Raw genomic sequence first — 12,561 nt, forward strand, 5'->3', positions numbered from 1 at the left:
TGTCACCTCATAAACACATGACATAACAACCACACCAAGGGCTCTAATGAAGTACTATCACCTCTTAAACACATGACATAACAACCACACCAAGGGCTCTAATGACGTACTGTCACCTCTTAAACACATGACATAACAACCACACCAAGGGCTCTAATGAAGTACTGTCACCTCTTAAACACATGACATCACAACCACACCAAGGGGTCTAATGAAGTACTGTCACCTCTTAAACACATGACATGACAACCACACCAAGGGCTCTAATGAAGTACTGTCACCTCTTAAACACATGACATAACAACCACACCAAGGGGTCTAATGAAGTACTATCACCTCTTAAACACATGACATAACAACCACACCAAGGGCTCTAATGAAGTACTATCACCTCTTAAACACATGACATAACAACCACACCAAGGGCTCTAATGAAGTACTATCACCTCTTAAACACATGACATAACAACCACACCAAGGGGTCTAATGAAGTACTGTCACCTCTTAAACACATGACATAACAACCACACCAAGGGCTCTAATGAAGTACTGTCACCTCTTAAACACATGACATAACAACCACACCAAGGGCTCTAATGAAGTACTGTCACCTCTTAAACACATGACATAACAACCACACCAAGGGCTCTAATGAAGTACTGTCACCTCATAAACACATGACATAACAACCACACCAAGGGCTCTAATGAAGTACTATCACCTCTTAAACACATGACATGACAACCACACCAAGGGCTCTAATGAAGTACTATCACCTCTTAAACACATGACATAACAACCACACCAAGGGCTCTAATGAAGTACTGTCACCTCTTAAACACATGACATAACAACCACACCAAGGGCTCTAATGAAGTACTGTCACCTCTTAAACACATGACATAACAACCACACCAAGGGCTCTAATGAAGTACTGTCACCTCTTAAACACATGACATAACAACCACACCAAGGGCTCTAATGAAGTACTGTCACCTCTTAAACACATGACATAACAACCACACCAAGGGCTCTAATGAAGTACTGTCACCTCTTAAACACATGACATCACAACCACACCAAGGGCTCTAATGAAGTACTGTCACCTCATAAACACATGACATAACAACCACACCAAGGGCTCTAATGAAGTACTGTCACCTCATGAACACATGACATGACAACCACACCAAGGGCTCTAATGAAGTACTGTCACCTCATAAACACATGACATAACAACCACACCAAGGGCTCTAATGAAGTACTATCACCTCTTAAACACATGACATAACAACCACACCAAGGGCTCTAATGAAGTACTGTCACCTCTTAAACATATGACATAACAACCACACCAAGGGCTCTAATGAAGTACTGTCACCTCTTAAACACATGACATAACAACCACACCAAGGGCTCTAATGAAGTACTGTCACCTCTTAAACACATGACATAACAACCACACCAAGGGGTCTAATGAAGTACTGTCACCTCTTAAACACATGACATAACAACCACACCAAGGGCTCTAATGAAGTACTATCACAACATGACAAATTGGAAAAAACAATCACAGCCAGAGGCGTCTGGGAGAAATGTGAGGCCCTTACGCGCGCGCAATTTTTTATTTTCATCTCCAATGAGTAAGAAATTGACATGCACTGCCTAATTTAGCAGCTTAACAGTGTGATGCAGAGATTGTGGTCCTCCACATTGTTATTTTATTTGTTGTATAAGGAAGCTATAGTTAACATGATATGAGTCATGTCAAGCAAGCTGTCACAGGAGGGGTATCTGGGGCTGACACTGTCTGATGATCTATATGAGCAATTTAACTTATCTATGTATTACTCTACAACGAATACCAATGGAACACAAACCTGTTGTATTATTCTACAACGAATACCAATGGAACACAAACCTGTTGTATTACTCTACAACGATTACCAATGGAACACAAACCTGTTGTATTATTCTACAACGAATATCAATGGAACACAAACCTGTTGTATTATTCTACAACGAATACCAATGGAACACAAACCTGTTGTATTATTCTACAACGAATACCAATGGAACACAAACCTGTTGTATTATTCTACAACGAATACCAATGGAACACAAAACTGTTGTATTACTCTACAACGAATACCAATGGGACACAAACCTGTTGTATTATTCTACAACGAATACCAATGGAACACAAACCTGTTGTATTATTCTACAACGAATACCAATGGAACACAAACCTGTTGTATTACTCTACAACGAATACCAATGGAACACAAACCTGTTGCCCTGATCATAACTGATATAAAACCACCACCCAACCAGTCTGCCCTGCAGTGCAGCTCAAATTACTGGTTATAAAAGTAAAATGAGCAGCTGCTTGTGTTGCTGTTATTTGTTATAAATATTAAGTATCACATTTGCTTGATTGCCTGCAGAAAGTTCGATCGATCAAAATTCAAAATTCAAATTGTGAAATCATGACGTACACGACTGACTGGACTGACAGAAAGAGAGAGAGAGAGAGAGAGAGAGAGAGAGAGAGGTCGTCGGTCCATGCGTGACAAATTGTTTGAAATCCACACACAGTCCTACATGACATGACAGCATACCTTTTCACTTCACTCGAGTGACGAGTGGTTTTGTCTGTGAGCGGAGCCGTTGTGCACTCAACTAGCCTACATGTGTTCAACTTTGTTTCGTTTCCATTGTGTGTATAATTCGACTGCATGCGTTGCGCGGGCCGATCTACAAGCTCACAGCGCGTCGCGCTTCAACGCATTGTGAGCTTGTAGATATGCTCTAATTCTGCAGTGCAAGCCAGCAGGGGGACAACAGGGGGGCCCACGGCCGGACAGCCGGGCGTCGCTTAACGGTAGGATGAAGAAGTGACGGCGGTTGGAAGGAGGAGGCGACGCGCGGCCGTCGGAGGCCCCCCTGGGGGGGCCCCAAACCGACCGCAGCTTAAATAGGTGAAAAATCAACTGCGACGGAACGGGCTGCGAACTGCGATGCAATATTTTTCAGGGAGAACTCGCCGTGCGTAGCGCTAATAACCGCCCCTGCCTATTTTAGCTCCGACTCTGAGATGGAAAGTGTTTCTAAAAAGAAAGAAAAAAACGCTGCCTAGCGCGAGGCCTCGCATGCCTCGTATGTTAGCCAGGGATGTGCAGTGCAGTCAGGGTGTTTTGTGATGCCCCAAACTTAGATTTGTCAAAACTTAAGGGAGCCTTTTCAATTAAATAATGATATCAAAATATGTATACGAGTTAGACAAAAATAAATAAAAGGCCCTAGGCAACTGCCTACTCTGCCTGATGGCTAGGCCGGTACTGTAAGAGTCTCAGAGTGGCTTATTGTTCTATAATAATATACTGTATATGAGTCTCAGAGGAAGAGGCTCTGAGTGGCTTATTTCTCTAGCGAAGGTTTCAATGAATGGTTGACCAAACCAAGGAGCTACATGAGTAGATGTAGGAGACATACGTGATGGTTTGCTGGTCCAACAGTCCAGTGACGGACAGGTTGTAGAACCTCTGCATCTCCCTGATGGGTTCAGACAGATCCTGTTTAGATGAGTCCTTGCTGTCCAGGGGAGCCACGTAGCCATATTGTCTCAGCCATGACTGGTGGAGACACAAAGACAAACATGGAGACACCATTAAAAGATTTGTTCCACAATAAGAAATAACCGCAAACACTTTGAAGGAACACCAACATACCTTGTTGTATGTATAGTGAATTAATAAAATGTGTTATATAGAAAATGGAGTTGGAACAACTGATGTTCAGGAGGAGGAGAAACGCACATTGGCCCTGCCCTTCATGCCACTCTCCGCCCCCCCCCCACGTCAATCTACCTGTCCCCATTTATACCTGCCCAGTACCACCCAGAATCCTCCATGCTTCGCCTGCCTCGCTGCGTCGCACACTAGCCGCCTTCCTACAGGCTTCTCCAGTGGCGTGCACAGACATTTAGAGGGGCAGGTGCTCAAGTGAAAAAAAGGGCACCTAGCACGTGGAACCGGCCAGTTGCCTTAACCCATTCTGACCTGAGATCAGATTCTAAAAATGTCTTCTACATCCCCACAGTTTTCTGAAAAAGCTAATCTCGCAAATTCAAGCTTCACACGACGCGCAGCCCGTCACGTCATCACTCCGTGACAGCTGCAAACCAGAAGCAGTTCCTGCTGAAACCACACGGGGTCGCTGAAAACGGACTGCACTCACTATAGTGCTTCTCCCTGCGGCCTCAGGCTTCCACGCAGCCTTCTTTAATGTTAACGGTTCGCACCTTCACAGTGCTTCCCTGCAGCCAAGCTTCCTTATGTCGTGTACATTATTCCGTATGGACATAACAGTTGCTTGCCATTCACTCAGCCATTCAGCCAGTCGGTCAGCCAGCCATGCTCCCAGCCTCCCATCCAGGCCCCAGCCATTCATTCAGCCATTCATTCAGCCAGCCACGCTCCCAGCGCCTCTCTCAGGCCCCAGCCATTCATTCAGCCAGTCACGCTCCCAGCGCCTCTCTCAGGCCCCAGCCATTCATTCAGCCAGTCACGCTCCCAGCGCCTCTCTCAGGCCCCAGCCATTCATTCAGTCACGCTCCCAGCGCCTCTCTCAGGCCCCAGCCATTCATTCAGCCAGTCACGCTCCCAGCGCCTCTCTCAGGCCCCAGCCATTCATTCAGCCAGTCACGCTCCCAGCGCCTCTCTCAGGCCCCAGCCATTCATTCAGCCAGTCACGCTCCCAGCGCCTCTCTCAGGCCCCAGCCATTCATTCAGCCACGCTCCCAGCGCCTCTCTCAGGCCCCAGCCATTCATTCAGCCAGTCACGCTCCCAGCGCCTCTCTGCAGGCCCCAGCCATTCATTCATTCATTCAGCCAGTCACGCTCCCAGCGCCTCTCTCAGGCCCCAGCCATTCATTCAGCCAGTCAGCCAGTCACGCTCCCAGCGCCTCTCTCAGGCCCCAGCCATTCATTCAGCCATTCATTCAGCCATTCATTCAGCCATTCATTCAGCCATTCATTCAGCCATTCATTCAGCCATTCATTCAGCCAGTCACGCTCCCAGCGCCTCTCTCAGGCCCCAGCCATTCATTCATTCATTCAGCCAGTCACGCTCCCAGCGCCTCTCTCAGGCCCCAGCCATTCATTCAGCCAGTCACGCTCCCAGCGCCTCTCTCAGGCCCCAGCCATTCATTCATTCATTCAGCCAGTCACGCTCCCAGCGCCTCTCTCAGGCCCCAGCCATTCATTCATTCATTCAGCCAGCCACGCTCCCAGCGCCTCTCTCAGGCCCCAGCCATTCATTCATTCATTCAGCCAGTCACGCTCCCAGCGCCTCTCTCAGGCCCCAGCCATTCATTCATTCATTCAGCCAGTCACGCTCCCAGCGCCTCTCTGCAGGCCCCAGCCATTCATTCATTCATTCAGCCAGTCACGCTCCCAGCGCCTCTCTCAGGCCCCAGCCATTCATTCAGCCAGTCAGCCAGTCACGCTCCCAGCGCCTCTCTCAGGCCCCAGCCATTCATTCAGCCAGTCACGCTCCCAGCGCCTCTCTCAGGCCCCAGCCATTCATTCATTCATTCAGCCAGTCACGCTCCCAGCGCCTCTCTCAGGCCCCAGCCATTCATTCAGCCAGTCACGCTCCCAGCGCCTCTCTCAGGCCCCAGCCATTCATTCATTCATTCAGCCAGTCACGCTCCCAGCGCCTCTCTCAGGCCCCAGCCATTCATTCATTCATTCAGCCAGCCACGCTCCCAGCGCCTCTCTCAGGCCCCAGCCATTCATTCATTCATTCAGCCAGTCACGCTCCCAGCGCCTCTCTCAGGCCCCAGCCATTCATTCATTCATTCAGCCAGTCACGCTCCCAGCGCCTCTCTCAGGCCCCAGCCATTCATTCATTCATTCATTCAGCCAGTCACGCTCCCAGCGCTTCTCTCAGGCCCCAGCCATTCCTTCAGCCATTCATGCAGCCAGTTAGCCAGCCACACCCCCTGCCATGCTCCCAGCACCCCATTCAGGCCCCAGCCACCCCATCAGCCATTCATTCAGCACCAGAATTGCATCGTATGTAGTCATAGCACTTATACATGTACTGTATATTGCTAATATAATATAGTATAGTACGCATATTTGACATAGATACTCCACTGTTACGCTCTTAGTTTATACATGATTCACGATAATGACATGCTTTTGTTCCTGCTTAAACGTAAGTCGCTCTGGATCAAGAGCGTTCTGCTAAATGCCTATATCGCAATTTGTAAATTGTATTTCAGCCAGTCGGTCAGACAGCCACGCCCTCAGCCTCTCTCTCAGGCCCCAGCCATTCCTTCAGTCACGCTCTCAGCCTCTCTCTCAGGCCCCAGCCATTCCTTCAGTCACGCTCTCAGCCTCTCTCTCAGGCCCCAGCCATTCCTTCAGTCACGCTCTCAGCCTCTCTCTCAGGCCCCAGCCATTCCTTCAGCCACGCTCTCAGCCTCTCTCTCAGGCCCCAGCCATTACTTCAGTCACGCTCTCAGCCTCTCTCTCAGGCCCCAGCCATTCCTTCAGCCACGCTCTCAGCCTCTCTCTCAGGCCCCAGCCATTCCTTCAGCCACGCTCTCAGCCTCTCTCTCAGGCCCCAGCCATTCCTTCAGTCATGCTCTCAGCCTCTCTCTCAGGCCCCAGCCATTCCTTCAGCCACGCTCTCAGCCTCTCTCTCAGGCCCCAGCCATTCCTTCAGCCACGCTCTCAGCCTCTCTCTCAGGCCCCAGCCATTCCTTCAGTCATGCTCTCAGCCTCTCTCTCAGGCCCCAGCCATTCCTTCAGTCACGCTCTCAGCCTCTCTCTCAGGCCCCAGCCATTCCTTCAGCCACGCTCTCAGCCTCTCTCTCAGGCCCCAGCCATTCCTTCAGCCACGCTCTCAGCCTCTCTCTCAGGCCCCAGCCATTCCTTCAGTCACGCTCTCAGCCTCTCTCTCAGGCCCCAGCCATTCCTTCAGTCACGCTCTCAGGGCCGATTCATACTCCTATTTTAGAGCCGAATAAAAGTCGGTTCGGCGCTGTAGAGCCTACAATTTGTGCTACTGAAAATTTCTGACGAGCCGAAATCATTTCGGCTCTACAGCGCCGAAACAGCGGTAAAATAGGAGTATGAATCGGCCCTCAGCCTCTCACTCAGGCCCCAGCCATTCCTTCAGCCAGCCAGCCAGTCAGCCACGCTCCCGGCCTTTTCATGCAGGCCCCCGTCCCCCCTTCCTCTCTCCTATCCCCCCCTCCCCCTTTCCCCCTCCCTTTCTCCTATCCCCCCCTCCCCCCTCCCCCTCCCTCTCTCCTATTCCCCCTCCCCCCCACTCTCTGCACGCCTCCCCTGAGGCTCCGCCCACCTTCCCTCAGGCGCTGCCCGCCTACCCTCCCCCCCCCCCCCCCCCCCCCACCCCTTCACCTCCATAGCAGCTCCTCTCAGGCCCGGTTTGGCCATCGGGAGCACCGGGTGGCCTGCCTCCTAGTGGCCTGGCTGTCCAAAAAAAAGAATAATAATATATATATATTTTTTTTGCATCAGTTCAGGCCAGCAAAAAATAAATCTCTCCTAAGCTCAGGCCAGGCCTAACCTGACTCTGCCAGATGGGGGCGGTATTGGGTAAAGGCCAGGCCAGCCACAGTCAATTTCAATTCAATTCAGGCAGTGTTGCTGCAGCACAACTACGTTGTGTGTCTTAATGTTAATGGAGGGAAGAAGTTAATAATATAAATAACATCAGATGGTACATTTCTCATGTGAAATTGGCCCCAAAATGTCCCCCAAGGGCCCCCAAAACTCTCTCCTCCCTAAAGACTCCAGGGTAGGCGACCCCCCCCCCCCCCCCCGGAACCTACACATCCGCATCCTCCATCCCTCCATTTCTTCACTGTCAATAAATTCCTTAAACCTCCCCAATGGTGTGTTTATTTCTACTAGTGAAAGAATAGAAAAGTGCCGGACTCATGGGCAGGTGCATTAATACACAGAATCCCTAAAAAAGACAATATTCCTGACGACCCTTCTACGTGGAGGGACATTTCACTTTGACCGACAATATATAAAGTATTCATGAAATGCATATTGGCCCGTATTCTGCCCTGGCTCACAGACACTGGCATTCTGTCATCTGAACAAAAGGCCTATATTGCCCGTCAAGGAATGAATGAGCATGTTTTCTGTCTGAAGACAGGCATCGACAACTTTGACTCTGCAAAGTTCTATTCTGTTTTCTTAGATTTCCGTGATGCATTCGGCACATTGCCTCATAATGTTGTGATTTATGCTCTCAGTGAAATCCAGCTGCCACAACTGTACATAGATATAGTGACGAATGTCTATGAAAAATCCTACATTCAGGTTATATGTGGGAATACTCTGACTGATCCAATCAAGCTTGGTATAGGTATTAAAACAGGGTGTCCTGGAGTGCGGTGAATTGTATCCTTGCAATTAATCACTGGCTCAAATGGATGCGCCAGTACGCACCTGAAGGAATAAGATCACCAAACCCAGTCCAGGGTACGCCGATGATGTGCAAATTGCGTCACATCAAGAGAACGTAATTCTAGCTATGCTCTCCCGTACTGAGGAGTTTCTGCTGTGGTCCAGGTTGGAGGCTAAACAAACCAAATGTGCTGCGTTTTATGAAAGGCGCAGCGGTGGTAATCGGTGGTGTGTGTGTGTGTGTGTGTGTGTGTGTGTGTGTGTGTGTGTGTGTGTGTGTGTGTGTGTGTGTGTGTGTGTGTGTGTGTACACAGCTCCGGCACCGTTAACCCCGGTCGATGCCAAATCTTGCACACACACCTCCCTGGATGCCAACGATGAAGCTCTGCCCCAAATTTTCCAATACGGCCTGTTACAGCGCCACCAGGAGGCAGACTTTTGAAAAACACATTTGTTGATATTACTCCTCCAGTTACATTGTTATGTCATGTCATGTTACATTAAAACAATAATAGAGCGTTCTCTAACTTCTCTGTCTGTACCTCTGTGAATATTTCCAAGCCGTTTCCCTGTAGGCTACACGCTGCGTGGCCATCAGTCAAGACATTAGAATTCACGAGTCATTTAATAAGAGAGGACCGCTGCAATTACTTGTTAAAGCCACAAGGTGTCACCCAAACACCACTCTAATCTAATTACAGTAACCAGTGGAAACGTTGCAGCCACTTCACAGATGATAGACAGCTTGTCTCCACCAGCTAGCTGACGGCTGGCTGAACTCCGCGTGTGTGTGTGTGTGTGTGTGTGTGTGTGTGTGTGTGTGTGTGTGTGTGTGTGTGTGTGTGTGTGTGTGTGTGTGGTGTGTGTGTGTGTGTGTGTGTGTGTGTGTGTGTGTGTGTGTGTGTGTGTGTGTGTGCGTGCGTGCACATTTATCCTCAATATGTAGCTTGCTCACCCAATCAAATCATTGCTATACGGAGTGAACAGCCAATAATCAGCCACACAGACACACAAAGCTGAGCATAGGAGGGGCTGGTGCCTCTCAAAAATAAGAACAATCCTGTCTACAATAGTGATTTAACCCAGCATTCTGCATTTGTGAAACAAACGCAACGCACATGCACGCACACACACGCACGCACGCACGCACGCACGCACGCACGCACGCACGCACGCACGCACGCACGCACACACACACACACACACACACACACACACACACACACACACACACACACACACACACACACACACAGTGCACCACCCCTCCCCCCAGGCAGACAGAAAGTCTCCTATTGTCGAAAGTAAATAAAATACCTCTCTCTCTCTCTCTCTCCCTCTCTCTCTCTCTCTCCCCTCTCTCTTCTCCCTCTCTCTCTCTCTCTCTCTCTCTCTCTCTCTCCCTCTCCCTCTCCCCTCTCTCTCTCTCTCTCCTCTCTCTCTCTCTCTCTCTCTCTCTATCTCTCTCTCTCTCTCTACTCTTTCTCTCTACCTCTCTCTCTCTCTCTCTCTCTCTCTCTCTCTCTCTCTCTCTCTCTCTCCCTCTCTCTCTCTCTCTCTCTCTCTCTCTCCTCTCTCCTCTCTCTCTCTCTCTCTCTGCTGTGATGGCATTAGAGCATCTAACGCGATTCTGACCTGCATGGAACCAAATGGTCCAGTTGGTCAAATGACTCTGACCATGGAACCAAATGGACCCACAGTGGTCCAGTTGGTGTCTGTTGATTCTTTACCTCCTCTTTGAAGGTCCCCTCCTCGGCGTCAGCGAGAGCAGAACAGAGGCCCAGCAGCAGAAACAGATTAAGGAGATAGTCCATAACTGCTGTCCCTGGTGTCCTGGTGTCCGGGTGTCCTGGTTGTCCTGCTGTCCTGCTGTCCTGCTGTCCTGGTGTCAGAGTATGAAGTGAAGTCCTGATGCTACTCTCCTACTTTTAAACGAATGGAGGGGAGGGGCGGGGTGTGGGGGGATGGTGAAGGAGACATGACCCTTAGCCCTTTGCTTCGTGGCCGGAGAGAGAGAGAGAGGGGGGGGGGAGGGGAGAGGGAGGAGGGGGAGGGGGGAGGGGGGTTAAGGGGAGAGAGAGAGAGAGGGGGGGGGGGGAGAGGGGAGGGGGAGGGGGGTTAAGGGGGAGAGAGAGAGAGAGGGGGGGGGGGGAGGGGAGGGGAGAGGGGGAGTTAAGGAGGGAGCGAGAGAGAAAGAGAGAGAGAGGGGGGGGGAGGGGGGGGAGGACATATAAACTATATACTATACTATAAACTATACTTATTACATGGCTTGGTTGAATGCTTGATTCTGGTTGGTCAATGGCTTAATTCAGCGGTGAGTTATCTCATCATAATGACCGCTCCGCTCTATAATCAGACCAGTGTGTGTGTCCAGTGGAAACCTCGTATGAATCTGATCTCGGGTCAGAATGGGATAACAGACCAGTGTGTGTGTCCAGTGGAAACCTCGTATGAATCTGATCTCGGGTCAGAATGGGATAACAGACCTCTGCCTAATCAAACCCTCTGAGCACCAGCTGTGCCCCGCTTTGATTTAGCCTACTGCTGTTTCCAACATGACAGCCATGATTGTCAACCCATTCTGACCTGAGATCAGATTCATACGAGGTTTCCACATGGACACAACACTAGTGACACACAATGTCATTTACAGCTAAACATTTTGCTCTCAAACATGTTTTTGAAATAGACGAAGCCGTAAAACCCGAAAATGGATTCTATTTGATCAACTCACTTCCTTGTTTTAACCTACTGCCCCCCCCCCCCCCCCCCCCCCAGCTATGACATCTAAAAAATAAAGACGAAAGTCACAAACAAACATTTAAAATAAAACTTGCATGCATGCAATGAGTGTTGAGCGTGTAAAGGTTACTGCAGACAGTTGTGTTTACCTAGACTGTGATGTACTCATGAGAGACCTGGGAGTGCATTCTTCAAGCCTATAATCTATACTGTCTGACCCATTCCTCTGCTCCATGCTATTGACAGAACATGTCCACACACGCACACGCGCACGCACACACACACACACACACACACACACACACACACACACACACACACACACACACACACACACACACACACACACACACACACACACACACACACACAACACACAGCTCTGTCTCTCCCTCTCTGTCTCTGTCTCTCTCTCTCTCACACACACACACACACACACACACACCACACACCCACACACACACACACACACACACACACACACACAACACACACACACACACACACGCAGGCCTACAAATATACAAGCACAGAACACCATGATCATCTTCCTAATTGAAAAGCTAAACGGGGTCTTATCTACCAACCACAGACGAAATGACAACCCATCATCTCTGCTCAGATACAGACTGCTATATGTCAACAATGTCGTAACTCTTTTATTAGATGGGTCTGGTCATATCTAAACACCGTTGGTAAAGGCTGAGGTTCGTTGGGGTCAATGAGGTCTGTCAACCTTCAGCTCCAGAGATAGCACCAGTAGCAATAAGACATCCACAACAAAGACAATGAGAAGAAGAACCTACTGGGAATCCTAGGGATAATTATTATTCAAGTCATTAGAATTCTGAAAGGTGTAATCACATAAAATCAGAGCAGCTTATATATATGGCCAGTTTATATATATATGGCGGCGGTGGCTCAGGGGTAGAGACGTAGAGTGCCTGGATGGTAACCGTAAGGTTGCCAGTTCGAACCCCGGGCTCCCCCAGAGTTACTGTCGAAGTGTCCTTGAGCAAGACACTGAACCCCTAATTGCTCCCGATGTGCTAGTTGGTGCCTTGCATGGTTTCCGCTGCCATCGGTGTATGAATGTGTGTGTGAACGGGTGAATGTAATGCACAATCTCTGTAAAGCGCCTTGGATAAAGGCGCTACATAAATGCACCATTTACCATTTTTAATAAACCCAATTTTGACTCAAAGAGATGGTAAGAAAATGTGCCTGTTTCAATTAGACAAGCTAAAAAAAAAACATTTTCTTCCATATTATTTAGCTGCTAAATAAGAAGAAATGTTTTTGATGATATGTTTAAGACCCATGCAGGAAGAGTAGCTGCTGTGACTCACAGTAA

The sequence above is a fragment of the Protomyctophum parallelum genome (assembly GCF_964188405.1).
Source record: "Protomyctophum parallelum genome assembly, chromosome: 19".
Classification (NCBI taxonomy): domain Eukaryota; kingdom Metazoa; phylum Chordata; class Actinopteri; order Myctophiformes; family Myctophidae; genus Protomyctophum; species Protomyctophum parallelum.